Here is a 13,703-nt window from a genome sequence, read left to right as displayed (position 1 = left end):
CTTCTCCTATGGTGGAAATCATAGCCAAATACTTAAAACTAGATTCTCCAGCCATAATCCTTGGAGATTTTAATCTTCACATCGATGCCAATCCTCGATCTTCTAACTGCGAAGCCTTCCTATCAGCCCTCTCGGACATGGGCTTCAAACAATACATCAACCAACCTACACACAAAGCAGGTCATACCCTTGACCTTATCTTCACAAATTCCAACCTCATTCCACTTTCACCCCCTCTATGGAGACCGTGGCTGTGTTGCAGGTGGTACCGATTGCGCCTGGACAAAGGTTTGCAGTCCTTTGAAGAATTCCACCCAGGAAAAGATCCCTGGGTCCATATTGAATCCAGTGGCATTCCTCGAGGTGCTCATCTGAGGACGGTCCGAGCCGGAGATTCAGAGGTCCGCGGTAATATCATTGGTGGAGCCAGATTCCTCTACTGGCTGAGGGGGCCTTGCTTTGGTTCCCCCCAGAGTCTCTTCGCACTGCAGGCATAGGGCAGAGGCAACTTCAGGTTGCGCAGCTCGGCAGAGGGCTTGTCCCTTGGCTTTCTTGGCCGGTGGTGCCATGATTTGTGTGCGTGGAGTGGCTCAAAACTAGTCTGTGCACGCGCCGGGAGACTTAGTTGTGCGCTCCGGGTGTCCTGACTATGTGCGTGCAGTATGAGGAAGAAGTACATGCAGGCCGCTATTTGTGCGCTTAGCGGGGATGCGCGCGCCACTGTGCGCATGGCACTGTTGTGCATGCCGCTGTGCACACCACTATGCGCACAAGTCCTTTGTGCGCCCAGCTTGCTGCTGTGCGCACAGCTCAGATATGAGGACAGTACAGCGATCAAGGGGTGGAAATGGCGCCGAAGACCCCCCCACCCCGGGAGGGTCTCCACGAGTGTGGACCCTCGCACCGAATCAGGGTCTAGACCGGACGGGCTGCTCAACTCTATTTAACAGACGCCGGAAAGACGATCTGTGCGGCTATCTGAGCCTCGGAGGACAGAGACTTTAAGAAAGTTTTCTACCTTACCTTGTCTTGGTGCTTCCCGGTCTCGCACCGGGCGGTCTCCGGCTGCCGGGGGAGAGGGAAAATACCTTCACCACCGTGCTCGGTATTGCACCCAATGCATCTCAGCCACTCTGGGGGCTAAATCCATGCCGGGAACTGGCTACCGGACCGAGGCTTGCCTCCGAGGGATCTCGGAAACCACCTCAGGAATTCTCGACTGGGGGAGGGACCCTAAGGTATCACCGCAGGACAGCGGGACTCGTCTTGTAGAGGTAAGATTTCTTTCTTCTTTGGTTTGGATTTTCTAACGCTGTGCAAGTGTGTGTAGTGTCCCTATCAGCTTAGGAGATGGAGAAATACTGAAGAGCTAATCTTCCTGCACGGGTATATTTAGGCTGACGTCGGATTGAAATCTGACTCAGTCTCCCAACTGCTATCAGGAGTACACTATACCCATTGGCCCTGAATCCATCTGCTACATGCTAGGAAAATCCTAGTTAGAGAAGAGAAATTTATATATAACTTGAGAGTGTTTTGAATACGTTTTTGTGAGATGAGAACACACACTGTCCAATGGCCTGTATTCTATGAGAAGAGGGAATTACACTGACATTTCACAAGTTTTCAGTGTCTGCCAAAGAAGCCTTATCAAGGAAATACAGATGGGATCCTGATTCTGTAGGGACTGATTCAGGAAGTCATTGGGACTAATTTATCAAATTATTTGATCAGACATTCGGGGGTCAATCAGGAAGTCATTAGCACTGATTTATCAAATTATTTTATTGTACAATTATTTTGTAAGGTGGTTATTCCTTTAAGATGATGTTAGTAGAGTGAGTGTGCAAGTGTGAATGAAAGTATATTAGGAGTGAGGTGTATGTATGTAAATGGGTTGAATGTGATGGGTTTGTGCAATAAATATAAATGATGCTAAATATAAGAACATAAGATATACCATACTGGGTCAGACCAAGGGTCCATCAAGCCCAGCATCCTGTGTCCAACAGTAGCCAATCCAGGCCATAAGAACCTGGCAAGTACCCAAATATTAAATGAATAGATCCCAAGCAACTAAACCTTATTGATTAATAGCATTTTATTGAATGTATTCATTGATTTAGACATTTTATGTACTGTCGTTCCATGTACAGATCACAATAGTTTACAAAGTGACATTCATACTTATAACTCAACTGACAATGATTGGTTACAAATGTTGTATTCCTATACAGGCATTAATATCTATCTAAAGAGTTTTCTATTACATATCAATCGCTGGTCTAGTTCTCAAGGTAAGGAGTAAGGGGATTTCAAATAAGATAAGATCATTTTCCACCTTTATTTATTCTCTCTTGGGTACATTTTCAAGATTTGATTATTATTTTAGTCATTCTTGTCTTTGGGGCTCTCTATTTCCTGGTGTTTATGTTCATCTATAAGCATTATTGAATAGCCATGTTTTTAGTTCGCATTTGAATCTTTTTCTATCAGGTAAAATACGTAACGTCTCGGGCAGAGAATTCCATATCTTTGGGCCTGCTACAGAAAACACCTGATCTCTTATTTGTGTTAGATGTGTGCTCCTTATTGTTGGAATAATCAGTAGTTCTTTATTTTGGGTGGGGTGAAGAATTGCCCACCTTTTGCAGAATTTTCTTTAGCGCGCAGAATTTTAAGCTGCCCGGCAGGCCTGCAAGCGGAGCCCATTTCATTTGCGGCCAAAGTGGAAGGAGGTCTGGAGGATTGCGAGTGGAGTCCATCCCACTCATAGCCAAAGGAGGCCTCGGTGGGCTGTGAGCGAAGCCCATCCTGCTCACGGCTGACGTCAAGGGAGGCACTGGTGGGCTGCAAACGGCGCCAATCTCACTCATGACTAAGGTTGAGTGAGGCCTTGATGGACCGTGAGTGAAGCCCATTCCACTCATGGCTTAAGTGGAAGGAGGCCCCAGTGGGCCACTAGCCCATCCTGCTCGCGGCTGAAGATGAGGGAGGTGCTGGTGGGCCGCAGCCGAAGAGCAGTGAACAGTTGATGACATTGAAGTGGCTTGAGTGTACGCATGCATAATGACAGGCACAGGAAGGGGTGTGTGTGTGATTTGGAGCTTGTGTGCCTGAAGGTGTATGTTTGTGAGAGGGAGCTCATGTGAAGAGGTGTGTGTGAATGAGAGAGAAAGCTATGTGTAGGGGTGTATGAGTGTGCAAGAGAGAGAAGGAGCCTGTGTGAATGTGTCTGTCAGGGAGAAATGGAGCCTATGTGAGGGGGAGGGTGTGTGTGCAATATAGAGAGGGAGTTTATGTGAGGGTGTTATGTTTGTGAGCAAGAGAGAGGGAGGGAGCCTGTGTGAGAGTGTGTGTGAGAGGCCAGACGGAGCCTGTGTAAGTGGGTTTGTGTATGCGAGAGAGAGGGAACCTGTGTGAGGGTGTGTGTGTGTGTGTGTGTGTGTGTGTGTGTGTGTGTGTGTGTGTGTGTGTGAGAGAGAGAGGGACAGCGGTAACCTGTTTGAGGGTGTATGTATGTGTGTGTGCAAGAGAGAGGGAGCCTGTGCGAGGATGTATGTGTGTGTGAAAGAGAGCACCTGTGTGAGGGTGGGTGTGTGTGTGTGTGTGAGAGAGAGCGAGCCTGTGTGAAAGGCTGTATGAGAGAGTAGTCAAATTCTAGAAGTGGAGGGCTGCGGGGTGGAGATAGTGAAAGGGGTTGAGCCTGGAGGGGAGTGGAAGACAGTAGAGAGCAGAGAGGTTACAGCCTGAGAGGGCAGAGTGAAAGGGGTCTGGTCAGGGGAGTAATGAGAGAGGGTGAAAGGGACAATCCTATATATTGTACTTCTAATGGAATTCAGCTTAAAATATTTAAAACTCTGCATCTTTGAATAATAATTTTTCTGTATTACATTTTAAAGTTAATTACTCAAAGATTGTGATGTATATTGTGTTTTGACCAATATAAAATATGCAGAATTTTAAAATTTTGTGCGCAGAATTTCCACAGGAGTATTTTGTGGATTGCAAACTGGCTAAAAGGGCAGAAACAGAGAATAGGATTAAATGGTCAGTTTTCTCAATGGAGAAAAAAAAACAGTAGAGTGCCTCAGGGATCTGTACTTGGACTGGTGACAATATATTTATAAATAATCTAGAAAGGCGAATGATGAGTGAGGATCAATTTTGCTGATGACAAAATTATTTAGAATTGATAAATCACAAGTGGATTGTGATAAATTGCAAGGGGACCTTGCGAGACCGAAGACTGGGCATCCAAATGGCAATTAAATTTAATGTGGACAAGTGCAAATTGACACACATTGGGAAAAGGAATCCATGTTATAGTCACACAATGTTAAGTTTCATATCAGGAGTTACTATCCAGGAAAAAGATCTGGGCATCATAGAGGATAATTCATTGCTCATCGGCTCAGTTTGTTATGGCAGTCAAAAAGCAGATAGAATATTAGGGATTATTAGGAAGGGAATGGTGAATAAAACGGAGAATGTCATAATACCTCTGTATCGCTTCATGGTGAGACTGCACCTTGAATACTGTGTACAATTCTGGTGGCCACAACTCAAAAAAGATATAGTTGCACTGGAGAAAGTACAGGAAGGATGAACAAAATGATAAAGGGGATGGAACAGCTCACTTATGAAGAAAGGCTAAAGAGGTTAGGGCTGTTCACTTTGGAGAAGAGATGGCTGAGGAGGAATATGTTAGAGGTCTACAAAATCATGAAAGGACTTGAACGGGTAAATGTGACTTGGCTATTTACTCTTTCAAATAATAGAACACTAGGGGGCACACCACGAAGTTAGAAAACAACTGGAGAAAATTATTTCACCCAACGCATAGTTAAGCTCTGGAATTCATTGTCAGAAGATGTGGTTAAGGCAGTTAACATAGGTGGGTTTAAAAAAAGGTTTGGACAAATTCCTAGAGAAGTCCATAAACTGCTATTAAATCAAACTGACTTAGGGAATAGCCATTGCTTATTATGGCATTTATAGCATGGGATTTATTTACTGTTTGGGTACCTTGGAAGCAGGATGCTGGGCTTGATGGACTCATCTGACCCAGTATGGCAACTTTTGTTCTTATTTTATGTATATTAATTTTATGCTGTCTAGGACACCGGTTTAGGCGGCGTATAAATAAACAAACAGGGACGGTATCTCTGATGAACGGGAAAGGCTTCTGCAGGCTTCTAAAGTCCCTCCAGAATTGGATCCTCCACATCCTTGCTGTCCTCTACCAGTAACTCTGCTATGCCCAAGGCCTGCTACAGGCTATGTGATCCTTAATTGCAGATTTTCTTTCTTGAAGAAATGTACTACCAGCAGGTCATCTCCCTCAATAGTAGGAATCTCTCACTTCCAAGACTCCTCTGCCAGATTGCTAACCCAGTCCTTCAGTCCCCTGTAGCTTACTTAACAAGAATATGACCCAGAAAACATGGACTGCTCACCCTGATCCAAACCAGATTCCCATCTGGATCTCTTCACCTGCCCTGGTAGCTTCGTTCCCTGAAAAGGAGGGAGGAGCAGAGGGAACTGCAGGAGCTCTCTGCTTCAAGCAGGTCTGATGCATCAGAAGCACACATTCAGGGGACAAGGGCAATGAGGGGTGCTGAGAGGACAAGTTCTCCTCAGTCTGCATGGCTCCCCACACTCCCCAATGGAGAAAGGCTAGGTGGCCCTGAAAATAACTTCTGAGGCTGGCAGCCTGCAATATGGCCATGGTTCCTGCCTCTGTCTGATCGCCTCCCCTCCCATGGAAGGCCTGTCTCAGGCTCTGCTGATAGTGTTGGGCCCACTGTTGAGTAAACTCTCCTGCCCCTAACTTCCACAGGCCTCCCAACATAAGAGTGGCAGAAAAAGGAAGTTGCTGAATTCTAACAGGCTCACCTAGGGCCACCATCCATGTGGTCGGGCTGCTTTTCCTGGGCACTCCTGGAAAGGCAAGATCTGGCCAATGTCAAGGCATCTATGACTTCATCTCCCACCCCCACCTTTTTTTTTTTTTTTTTAAACAAAATGTATGCATAGGACAAACCAGGGAGCTCTGCCTGCCTAGCTAAGCTAAAACTGGCAGCTACACGACTCACCCTTACCTTATTTATTTTTTTCAAGAGGAGAAGAGGGAAGGTGTCAGACTATAATAGCTATCAGGCTCCCCAGAGCCTGCAGACCAATGCCAGTTGAGGGCTCCTGACTGTGCTCAGCCCTACTCCAGACTGGGTGGAAAAGAACCCAGTCTGTCCCCCCAGGAGCAATTTTTCACCTTCCACTGAAGCACAGGCCTGCGCATTTATCATCTGCTGGAGACAGAGAAATATTGAAAAGCTGCAGGTTGCACGAGGCAAATCGTGGTTTCTATGCATAAAATATGATTTCTATGCACAAAAATGCTTACTGTGCACAAAGCATATTTTCTATGCATAAGATACAGATTATAGATCTTAGCACCACAACTCTTGCTTCTGCCCATAGACTAAACACTAGCACTAGAGACTTTATTCCACCTCAGACTCGAAATAAAGGGGCTGACATTCAGCAGCGGAGCAGCTAGTTAAGTTTGCCAGATATAGCTAACAACAGGGATATTCAGTGGCGGAGCCGTGCCGCCAAATGTACCCAGTTATCTTAAAGTTAGCTGGGTAAGTATATCCGGCTAACTCTGGCCCACCCCGAAAAGCGTCCCGCCCACCCCCAAATTATGCAGCTAAATTCAAGCAGTTAGAATTTAGCCTGCTACCGCTTCAAATATTGTCTCTGACATATGAGCTGTGTATTGTCCATGTCAGATTTGGCTTAGACAAGAAATTCCTACGTCAGTGGAGCATTTGCTGTACATTGTGAAGGTAAAGCTGAAAATTACCTTAAAAGGGTCCTTTTGTTCTGAAAAATTTTTGTGTCTCTAGAGAACAGGCTCACTGAAGTAGGCCAGTGCAATTCTTGCTGGTCACGTGCACTATACTAACAAAAGACATAAGAAGAGAAGCAAAAGCTATCAGTTATTGATGCCAAAGACAAACTAGCTGACACAATTAGTAAAAGTTATGCACTTTTGATTATTTTCCCCTCACTATCAGGATAGTTTGTGCACTCACCTTCCAGGAAAAGCAACAAACAATATTGCTACCCTGATATCTTTACTTCCTGCCAAGAGAAAAGGCATAATCTTTCCACAGACAGAACAAAGGTCACTAAAAATACTGATTGTAGGATTTTTTCAAGAAAGGTGCAGATAAATGCCAAGCTGGAAAAATCCAGGGAGCCGGGTCACTTGGGCATGTATAATTTGGCACCTGGCACTTAAATTACAGAAAAGGAAAAACCAAAAATAAAGAAGCAGCAGCAAAACAATATAAGAAACTAAACTACTTAAGATCAACATAAGAAAAAAAAAAAAGCCAAACAAATAATCAGAATAGCAACAAAAAAAGAATTTAAAAAAAGCATGAAAAAAGGAAAAACTTTCCTGGCTCCTAAACCTTCTAAATATATTTCCACCCTTGAATAATGGTAATTTTAAAATTTTCTATAAGTGCCAGTAGTGACCCAATGTTGTACAAAGTAAGCCTACCTACATCAAGAAGGCAAAAATGAATAGCAGGAGAAGCCATGACAGTGCAACGAACAGTGATCTCTGCCCCACAGAACATACAAAAGTGGAAAAAATGGGAAATCTACAAGAGATATGAAGTTAGTATTCACTGTAATTATAGCAGATCGGAAATAAGGTGGTGGCTTTTTATAGAGACCAGTGACATCGGCCTCAGAAGTGAAAGTTAAAAGTGAGGCAGTGAAGACTGGGGGAAGGTTCTCCCAGAAGTGAGGGAACAGCAAAGGGGAAATCATGAAGAGGAGGGTGAGCGGAAGAGCTCAAGGGACCGAGAAGAATGAAGTCTCTACAGAACGCAAGGTGTGAAAGCACTGTAGTCAGAGGTAAAGATGGACAGAGGAATACAAAGCCCTCAGAGCGAAAAGGAGAAGCTTGAATTTAATGCAGAATCAATAGACTAAGAGGGGGAAGCAGGGCCAGATTTATAGGATATGGAGAGGTCAGACAGGAAGTTGTAGTAGTCAAGAGGAAAGAAGAGGTCAATCTAATTTACTTTTGGGCAGGGCTATTAAAATCCCAGGTGCCTAACATTTGATGACTGGGATAGCATGCCTGGACCCAAGGAGAGAGATGCCACTGCAACCGGTCAAGGACACCAGTGATGCACTGGGCCTAGGCCAGAGAAGAGAAAACAGCCAGAGCAGCTGGCCTGGGGAAAGACTATGCAGGCCTGGGCTCCTCTTAGCAGAGAAAGGTGAGGGGGGGCAGTGTTTGCAAGGAGAAGCTGGAGCTTGTAGTGAGGGGAGAGCAAAGACATTTTAAAAATACGGAGGAAGAAAATAAGCAAAATAAGCCTGTAAACAAGATGAAAAACAAAAAAGTTATCAAAAAAGAAGAAAAAAACCCTGACCCCGCCCCTCCCTCCTCCTTTCCTCAAAATAAGACAAAAAGAGGGGAAAAAAGTTGTTGGGTTTGGGGATTTTTTGCATGAAGGAAAAGAATGTCTTCACTATTTTTGGCTGGTGCCTAAGTTTCCATATCTCCCCACCCCTGCCTATGTGAACTCAGACGTCATTTCATTAAATCTTAATTATACTTCGGGGGGAGGGAGGGTCTGCTGGGGTTTTTTTTTGCCATTATAATAAAAACTAACGAATGGCAAAAAGAATAAAATAGGAACCTTTGTTTTCAGTTTTTAACAAAAGGGAGGAAAAAAAAAATCAACAAAAGCTCATGGTGCTGTAGCCCAATAAAATCCTGTTCCAAAAGAAACTGTCGGCCCCCCCTCCCCCAACTATTAAGAAAGCCCTCACCCTGGTGGGGTCAATTGTTTTTATGCAGATTGGGACTTGCCTCAGTCCATTAAGGATGCTGCTCATGGAAGCAATAATTCCCAAGAGACAAGGTATTCACTGGCAGCCCAACCCTCCAGAGGGATTACTGCCAAATGAAATCATATTTTAAAATATTTTATATTTTCAGAGAAAAAAAACAAAAAACCAAATGACAACTATTCTGAAAAGTTAAGGGGATTACCACTGTGTGCCAGCCAATCAGATTGCTCAGAATCTAAGATCATTCTGGTTCTATTATAATATACAAATGATGGGTACTCTTCTTCGCCAGACTATTCTATATATATATATATATATATATATATATATATACATACATACATACACACACACATATACACATACACACACATACTATTGCTAACTGCATTCCCTGACCAGGAATCATCTTCCATGCTGCAATGCAGATGAGGATGGTGGCAAGTGTATCCTTTAAGTAAGGTTAAGGAGCCGCATGCCTTATCCCCTGCCAAGTCACTGGAAATGGACAAGGCTTCCCAACCTCTCCATTTGCCACTGATGTGAAAGATGACCATTATACCACTCATTAACCATTTTGACAACCCAATTGTATCCAGTTTATTTGACAATAAAGCCTAATCCACCTTGTCAAACTACTGGTGAGGTCTATAAATTAGTCTTTAATCATTTGCTCCGATCAATAGAGTTGGTGGAATCTGTGGCCTCCTTAAATAACCTGCAGGAATGTGACAGACTATCAGCAATATAGATACATAATCAACAACAGAAGGCAACTATCGATCCTACCCCCAATCCCCAAACACCTGACATTTGAAACAATTTCATAAGCGAATCTGCACTCCCCCCACCCCCCTCCACTGCACAGAGCTTAGATGGTGCAAGCAATCTTGTCAGGTTATACACATCATTCTGACAAAGAGAAATCGAGAATGAAGAAAGTAATATAAATGCAGAACATTCTTTTGTAAAATAATCCCAAGCAGCAAACTACCCAGTGCACTTGTAGGCTGGCTCTAACAAACTGCTATTTTAACAAGAAAACAAAATGTGTAAACATTTCATGATGCCAGTTTCTTTCTTTGGTACAGAAATTTGCATATTACTGTGACTAACAACCAATGCTAGAGCAGCTTTCTAAATGATTGATGACATCACTATGTGCACCAAGTGTGAAATTTCAAATGCACTAAATTGGCCTGTTCCCCTATAGGAAACAAAAAGTAGGAGGAAACAATGAAAAGCACAAGTTAGGGATCACCGGTTGTTCTATTATCTGTGGCAGAAATTGGAATGAAATTAGATGAAAAGTTCAAAAGTTATTATAGGGGAGATACAGACAGACATAGTGATTTACAAGGTCAACTTCCCTACAGGTAACTAGGTTAATAAAATTTAATGAGTACCATCTAATGTAAGGGAAACCTCAATGCACAAAACCAGTACATTAATTTTACAGATATTAACAAAGCTTTGTTAAATTTAGTTAATGAATCTGCCATGAAATTGCAGTGATTTTATAAGATATTCCTTTAAGATTTAAATGAGCAAAAGACTCCCTGACAAGGGATGATAATGTTCATTCACCTGAATCTTTATGATGCATCAACCAAATGAGGAGGTGTCAAGTGTACAGCTTCCTGCTTTTATTGCTACACTTGTAACCTGCTTCTTCTCAGAAGGGAGGATTTGGGCTTTTTTTTTTTTTTTTAATCTATTATCCAGGCCACTAGCTCACAGTGGAAGCATGAAGGGTGTGTTCTGCAAGAATGCATATGGAATTCTGTAAAAAAAAATTAAAATAATGGCACATGGAGGGCTGGCTTGATGGTTTTGTGACACGGCTGCACACTATAACAGTATGGATTACTGTAATTCTCTGCTCATTGGTATTCTTAAATACATAATTTGTCCATAACAAATTATTCAAAACACAGCTGCCAGATTATTAACTAACAAATCCAGTCGCGAGCAACTACACTGGTTACCCATATTATTTCGGCTTCAGTACAAACTTGGCTTAATTGTTCATTCTTTAATTTTCAACTTGCACTCTCCCTGGACAAATGCAATCATGAAGTTTTATTCTCCATCTAGATCATTGGCCTCGGCAAATAAACATCCCCTCGATATTCCATCACCTAAACTCGTACATCTCGATGAGACACGCGAAAGAGCACTATCGATAGCAGGACCAATGTTTTGGAATACACTTCCTATAGAACTAAGAAACTACAATGATTCCAAAATATTTAGAAAGGCTCTGAAAACATCTTTTTACAGTTGCTTTTAATGAATGATTTATTTAATGTATCTGGTTTTTTATCTTATAGATTGTGAACGGTTTCTTGTAAGCCACCCTGAATCTAAGAAGGGTGGAAAAGAAATGTTTTTAAATAAATAAATAAAATGTCTAAATAAATAACTCTGGAGGACCTAGGTTTGATCCCAGGGTCACATCTTCTGTTTCGTAGATGGGGTAAAGCTTAAGGATAGGGATGCTGTGAAATCTCAGCCATTGCGCAACAGTGACACCTAGTGGCTAAACAGAGAGTCCCTAATTACAGACTCTAGAAAGAGCACTGAAGTGTGGCTCCTGGCCAACGATAGGATATAAAACAATGGGGGATTGGGGAGGGGGGCGGGGAATAGTAGAATATAGGCAGTTTCCTTGAGGACAGAAACCCAAAGGAGCAGGAGGAAATTTATTTGCCTGGCTAAAAACAAAAATTTGTGGCACGTCGGCATGTAGAAAATGTGCTTACATATTATGTCAGTTACACACTGAAAAATCATGTTTATTCAAGATACTGAAACAAGGCAGCAACTTAATTTACAAACAATTATGTCAGACTATCAGGTCAATCCAGTAACGAGTGGTAGGAAGAGCTGCGTTAGTGCACGGCGCACCCGCAGTTGCCGCACGCACAGTCCAGCTCACCTACCGCTCGATCCTGTATGTAAATAGCTTGCAAATGCAAGCTGCGTCTAAGAAGCATCTGTGAAGCGTTAGGCCCGCGCAACCCATTTTACTGTATAGAGCGCTATACAGTAACCTGTATAGGCGGACACGCTGTTTTTTAAATCGTTAGCCCAGTTATTAGTAATGGTGAATAGTTGCTCAGCATGTTAAACAAATGTCCAATAAGGACTGTCTTCACCTGTCCATATAATTCTAGAATTAAAATTATCAACTCATACTAAACACCCCCTAAAAATTACATTTTCTCTTCACAAACTAATACATTCATAGAATACAGAATAAAGGATATTCTGACCTTGCTAATGAATAGTCTACATCTTAAATGTCTATACCTCAGTGCTAAGGCTGGAATTTTCTACCATTTTCAGGGATCATGTTACTTCTTACTCGAGCACCCAAACAACTTGTTAACATAGAAATGATGGCAGAAAAAGCCCAATCGGCCCATCCGATCTGCCCAACAAGCTCCCACACTTATTTTCCCATATTTATCTGTTCCACTGACCACCAAGTTCAGGGTCCTTGTTGGTAACTGTTTAATTCAAATTTCTTGCCACCCCCTGCCATTGATGCAGAGAGTAATGTTTGAGTTGCATCAAAGGTGAGCATAAGGCTTAATGGTTACGGGTATTAACCACCGCATCAAGCAAGTTGCCCTGATGCTTGTTTAGCCAGACTGCACAGATCCATATCTTGTTGGATGTTGTCTGAATGTTAATCCTCTTTGAGATTGTGCCCTGAAGCAGAATTTGTAACAATCAGCACTATGCAAACGCACAAAATTGTATTATCTATTTTTTGTAATTTTTTTAAACATGTTTTATTTAACTTGAAGGTTGTTGTGATCCACATTGTTCTTGTGACCTGTTCAACTGCGAAATATATATATCTAATTCAATTAAAAATAAAGCATGCCCTCTCCTATCTTGGGTTCTATTTTATTTTTACAGAGAAAGGAAGCCAGCAGCATTCAATATGAGCCAATGGGTGGGGGTTTTTTTTGTACGTTTATTGCTTTCATGACACGGTTCTTGAGTCTCCGATCCTCTCCATTTAGCAATAGCAACATCTTGGTCAGCTAACCCCACACAGCATGACTGGGAAATATTATGGAGGGCATCTCAGTTCCTAGTTATTTCTGAAGGAACGTTAGCCAATATGAAGGGAAGGGGAGGGGGGGGCGCTGGGAATAGCACTGCATAAGAAACAAATCCTTCCACCCCCTCCCAACCCCAATTCCAACCATAGGAAAGCATTCCCTGCTTAAAGCAATGCTGTGCTGTGCTTTATATTTTCGCCAGCAACACCTTCAACTCATTCTTTAGAAAGATTATAGCGATATATTCTCTCGTTCTAAGGAATAAAATGCATATTCATATAAACACACACAACTGGAGCTGGGCGATCTGCTCTTCCAGACTTCCACCATCCATGCACCGGGATGCTCAGCGACCCCCGTCAATTTCCCCGTGGCTGTCAACCCAACACAACTTCCACTCGAATACAAAGCAAGCTTACCTAAAGACTTCCCCTCCTTTCCCTGCTATATCGAACCGGAAGTTCTGACAGTGTCCCCCCCCCCCGCAAACTCTCTTCGAACCTGCCGCGCGGTACGCCTCACCTCACATTTAAACTTGCGCTGAAAGCCGGCAGCTGAGAGTGAAATTGCCTTTCCGCTTGGCGTCATTTCCTGTACGCAATGCCGTGCGTGCACGCTCTCGAGCCCTGCGCGCGCGTTCAAAGGGGCCCTGAGGTTAGGACTGTTGAAAGCGTGATGTCTTTGAACATTGAGTTTAGTTGACTTTCATAACTATAGTGTACGAAAAGC

General features: G+C 43.0%; 1 protein-coding gene across 1 annotated transcript in view; it reads right to left on the bottom strand.

Moving 5' to 3' along the window:
- CUEDC2 (CUE domain containing 2) overlaps nt 1-13,496 on the bottom strand; it is a 108,972-nt gene extending 95,476 nt beyond the window's left edge. The window contains exons 1-2 of the mRNA XM_029609111.1: nt 13,394-13,496; nt 6,872-6,969 (exon numbers count right to left, since the gene is read on the bottom strand). The gene's annotated coding sequence lies outside the window, so the exon portion shown is untranslated. The remainder of the gene's footprint in view (nt 1-6,871; nt 6,970-13,393) is intronic.
- Nucleotides 13,497-13,703: the final 207 nt, after the last annotated feature.

The sequence above is a fragment of the Rhinatrema bivittatum genome, chromosome 7, assembly GCF_901001135.1.
Source record: "Rhinatrema bivittatum chromosome 7, aRhiBiv1.1, whole genome shotgun sequence".
Lineage (NCBI taxonomy): Eukaryota > Metazoa > Chordata > Amphibia > Gymnophiona > Rhinatrematidae > Rhinatrema > Rhinatrema bivittatum.
The sequence above is the reverse complement of the archived record's forward strand: the minus strand, read 5'-3'. Positions and strand labels throughout refer to the sequence as shown.